Here is a 5,000-nt window from a genome sequence, read left to right on the forward strand (position 1 = left end):
TTGGCCCGTTTTGGCCAGTTTTTGGCCTGTTTTTGCGTTGCGCGGTGACCATCTTGAGCGGAGCAAAATGTCAGCCATCTCAGCACCCTGGAACCCCCCGGGTGGCACAGGGCTGGATGGGGCTTTCGTATAGCAGGGACGGTGATGCCTCTCGCTTCGCTCGCTGTCCGCCGCTCGCTGCTCGCTCGCGCAGCCAAAAATGGCCAGTTTTGGCCCGTTTTTGGGCCGTTTTGGCCTGTTTTTGGGCTGTTCTTGCGTCGCGCGGTGACCGTCGTGAGCGGAGCAAAATGTCAGCCATCTCAGCACCCTGGAACCCCCCGGGTGGCACAGGGCTGGATGGGGCTTTCGTATAGCAGGGACGGTGCTGCCTCTCGCTTCGCTCGCTGTCCGCCGCTCGCCGCTCGCTCGCGCAGCCAAAAATGGCCAGTTTTGTCCCGTTTTTGGGCCGTTTTGGCCTGTTTTTGGGCTGTTCTTGCGTCGCGCGGTGACCGTCGTGAGCGGAGCAAAATGTCAGCCATCTCAGCACCCTGGAACCCCCCGGGTGGCACAGGGCTGGATGGGGCTTTCGTATAGCAGGGACGGTGCTGCCTCTCGCTTCGCTCGCTGTCCGCCGCTCGCCGCTCGCTCGCGCAGCCAAAAATGGCCAGTTTTGGCCCGTTTTTGGGCCGTTTTGGCCAGTTTTTGGCCTGTTCTTGCGTCGCGCGGTGACCGTCGTGAGCGGAGCAAAATGTCAGCCATCTCAGCACCCTGGAACCCCCCGGGTGGCACAGGGCTGGATGGGGCTTTCGTATAGCAGGGACGGTGCTGCCTCTCGCTTCGCTCGCTGTTCGCCGCTCGCCGCTCGCTCGCGCAGCCAAAAATGGCCAGTTTTGGCCCGTTTTGGCCAGTTTTTGGCCTGTTTTTGCGTTGCGCGGTGACCATCTTGAGCGGAGCAAAATGTCAGCCATCTCAGCACCCTGGAACCCCCCGGGTGGCACAGGGCTGGATGGGGCTTTCGTATAGCAGGGACGGTGATGCCTCTCGCTTCGCTCGCTGTCCGCCGCTCGCTGCTCGCTCGCGCAGCCAAAAATGGCCAGTTTTGGCCCGTTTTTGGGCCGTTTTGGCCTGTTTTTGGCCTGTTCTTGCGTCGCACGGTGACCGTCGTGAGCGGAGCAAAATGTCAGCCATCTCAGCACCCTGGAACCCCCCGGGTGGCACAGGGCTGGATGGGGCTTTCGTATAGCAGGGACGGTGCTGCCTCTCGCTTAGCTCGCTGTCCGCCGCTCGCCGCTCGCTCGCGCAGCCAAAAATGGCCAGTTTTGTCCCGTTTTTGGGCCGTTTTGGCCTGTTTTTGGGCTGTTCTTGCGTCGCGCGGTGACCGTCGTGAGCGGAGCAAAATGTCAGCCATCTCAGCACCCTGGAACCCCCCGGGTGGCACAGGGCTGGATGGGGCTTTCGTATAGCAGGGATGGTGCTGCCTCTCGCTTCGCTTGTTGTCCGCCGCTCGCCGCTCGCTCGCGCAGCCAAAAATGGCCAGTTTTGGCCCGTTTTTGGGCCGTTTTGGCCAGTTTTTGGCCTGTTCTTGCGTCGCGCGGTGACCGTCGTGAGCGGAGCAAAATGTCAGCCATCTCAGCACCCTGGAACCCCCCGGGTGGCACAGGGCTGGATGGGGCTTTCGTATAGCAGGGACGGTGCTGCCTCTCGCTTCGCTCGCTGTCCGCCGCTCGCCGCTCGCTCGCGCAGCCAAAAATGGCCAGTTTTGGCCCGTTTTGGCCAGTTTTTGGCCTGTTTTTGCGTTGCGCGGTGACCATCTTGAGCGGAGCAAAATGTCAGCCATCTCAGCACCCTGGAACCCCCCGGGTGGCACAGGGCTGGATGGGGCTTTCGTATAGCAGGGACGGTGATGCCTCTCGCTTCGCTCGCTGTCCGCCGCTCGCTGCTCGCTCGCGCAGCCAAAAATGGCCAGTTTTGGCCCGTTTTTGGGCCGTTTTGGCCTGTTTTTGGGCTGTTCTTGCGTCGCGCGGTGACCGTCGTGAGCGGAGCAAAATGTCAGCCATCTCAGCACCCTGGAACCCCCCGGGTGGCACAGGGCTGGATGGGGCTTTCGTATAGCAGGGACGGTGCTGCCTCTCGCTTAGCTCGCTGTCCGCCGCTCTCCGCTCGCTCGCGCAGCCAAAAATGGCCAGTTTTGGCCCGTTTTTGGGCCGTTTTGGCCTGTTTTTGGGCTGTTCTTGCGTCGCGCGGTGACCGTCGTGAGCGGAGCAAAATGTCAGCCATCTCAGCACCCTGGAACCCCCCGGGTGGCACAGGGCTGGATGGGGCTTTCGTATAGCAGGGACGGTGCTGCCTCTCGCTTCGCTCGCTGTTCGCCGCTCGCTCGCGCAGCCAAAAATGGCCAGTTTTGGCCCGTTTTTGGGCCGTTTTGGCAAGTTTTTGGCCTGTTCTTGCGTTGCGCGGTGACCGTCGTGAGCGGAGCAAAATGTCAGCCATCTCAGCACCCTGGAACCCCCCGGGTTGTCACGACCTTAGCTGGTTTTGCCTAAGGCGTGCGGCACCCTCGCGCGTCCGTCCGCAAAGGTCAGCCTCCCCGAAGCCTCCCATTGTCCCTTAGGACCAACAAAAGAGAGAACGGGTTAAAGAGAACGCCTCAATCGGGATCCACAAGCAAACATGTCCGAAAAACACTTCATAGACAATGCAAATTACAAACAGACTTTACAAGCTCTGAATAGTGGCACAACAAAGGGTAAAATGGTCCATTACAGACCGAAAAGCTCTCGAACGTGTCCACATGACACAACCTTTATTTACAAGCCTAAAGAGGCCACCAACCCAACTAAAATGGGACTATTAAGCCTTCGGCCGCCCCTTTATATTCTGTACAAGGCATGAACATGCCAAAAGACAACGGACAGACATAAGCATTACATCCAACATCTTGTTTAGAAGTTTGTCCGTTACATTCTCCCCCACTTATCCCTTCGACGTCCTCGTCGAAGCCTTTGTGAACACTGCAACTCTTCGCCTTTGCTGAGTCTTCAATCTTCCGCTCCAGCTGCAATGCGCCTCCTGGCTCCCAGCTGCTCTCCGCTGCTGTTTCTGAGTAGTCGAACCTTTGATCCGCCATGCTGCTTCAACTCGCCAATGACTCTGACTCTGGTGTGGGGTTGGCTGAGTTGTATTGATCCTCGTTGATTCCTGCGGATCCACCAAATGAAGGAAAAGACCATTCTTACTGCGCCAGTTTCTCAAAATTTCCACATGCTGCTTGAACTGGGTGGATGCTTGTTGGAGCTTTAACGAGCATCGCCTCGCAAACTTTTGAAGTTTTGGGTCCTTCCTCCACAAAATCTGCTCATTGACTCTTCTTTCAGTTAGTTGTCACATCCAAGTAGGTTCGCATCACTTCCGCTTTCGATTGGCATTTCGTTGGGAAATGAAGCGGACAATCTACTCTCAGTAGCACTGATCACCGTTGGTGAGGATTTTGACAACTATTGTCTTCCATTATCTTCGAAGGGTCTTTGAACTTGTGCAGAGCTCCTCTGCTGGATAGATAAGAGAACTGGGGTACTCGGTTTCGCCCATTCTCTTAAGAGTTGAGAAGGCAAAGGTTACTTGACTTCGCCCGCCTCCTCGAGGTTGTACTTCATGCATCGAGCTGGTTACTGGCCTTCGCCTGCTCTTTGCTCACACTTCTGAAGCACTTGAAGTGTTTGCACTCCTTGCGTTGAGTTAGCTACTGTGATTCACCTTCTCAATGCCATTGAACTTCTGGAATGCAGGAAGTTTTCACCCCAACTTGGAGTAATTCTCTGATAGATGAGGTCGCCTCTGGGATTGTACCGTCTTCTCCATCAACCCTGCCACCTACTCCACTGAGTAGCAAAGGTACAGCACCACGTACTGCCTGCTTCGTTCCTTGGTCGTGCACTCTTGCATGACCCGAAGTCCTTCACTTACGGCTATCTTGATGAGAAACTTGTTGACACCGGTCTTACGAAGTTTCTTGGCCTCTGCCCTTCAGCCTTGTCTCGGTACTTGGAGATTGCCTCTGCATGCTCCACCTCCTCGGCCCCTTTCACGACCAAGCGCTCTCCCTCCGTGAGAGCAAGGGATCAATGACTTGCACGGAAGTCCCGCCTCTGCGGTACCATGGCGCTGCCATGCCCATGGCCCTACTATCCGTCGCTTCGCCTCTGTATCCCTTTCCTTCACAATCAGTAGAGATGTCTCCGTGGCACTCCTCTGAGTCCACCTCCATTCTAACTGATGCTTGATTTTGGGTAGCTAAGTCCCTCTGGACTCATCGTCGCTTCCTCGCCCCTTTCGACCCCCTGCTTCAACACCTCTGTGTTCTCCAAGCAGTCCGTTTGGTCGATGGAAAGACAGACTGCAACTCTCATCCATGGCCTCTGCCATCACGTTGTAGAGTTTGCACCGATTCTGTTCTCCTTAGCTTCCTTGGTAGCAACGTTCGCTTACTCGACCTTGTCCTCTGACTTGTCGGGCTCCCTTAAGCGAATATGAGCTCTGGAGCAGTCCAACTCTCCAGCTGCTTCGATCATACCTCTGTATGATCAAGTCCCTCCCATGGAACTCACTGGTACTTGCCTTCGAACTCTTCCCTTGGTGGAACCCAGCCCCCATATGCTGATGACCAAGGTTTTCATCCGATGCAAAATTCGGTGCACGCCCGGAAGACCCGCCTCTGCGGTACCATGGCCTTCACTCCTTGAATCCATAGCCCTTCTTGCCGTCGTGTTGTTCACCAAAGCGGAGCTCCCAGTAGCTCCCGATCATACCTCCATATGATCTCATCCCTCACGGGACTATGTCGTGTGTGTCGCATTGCCACGAACTGTTCCACCACGATCCGCTGCACCATGTCGCCTCCTGGTGACATCTCCATTGCATTCTGATCCTTGTGGAATAAACTCGAATTGTGAACCCTCCATGTGTGGCCTCTGCCAATACATCGCAGGGTCTCCTCCACCTTCGATTTTGTTCGCTCCTTTGGC

The sequence above is a fragment of the Musa acuminata genome, unplaced genomic scaffold (genome assembly GCF_036884655.1).
Source record: "Musa acuminata AAA Group cultivar baxijiao unplaced genomic scaffold, Cavendish_Baxijiao_AAA HiC_scaffold_471, whole genome shotgun sequence".
Taxonomy (NCBI): Eukaryota; Viridiplantae; Streptophyta; class Magnoliopsida; order Zingiberales; family Musaceae; genus Musa; species Musa acuminata.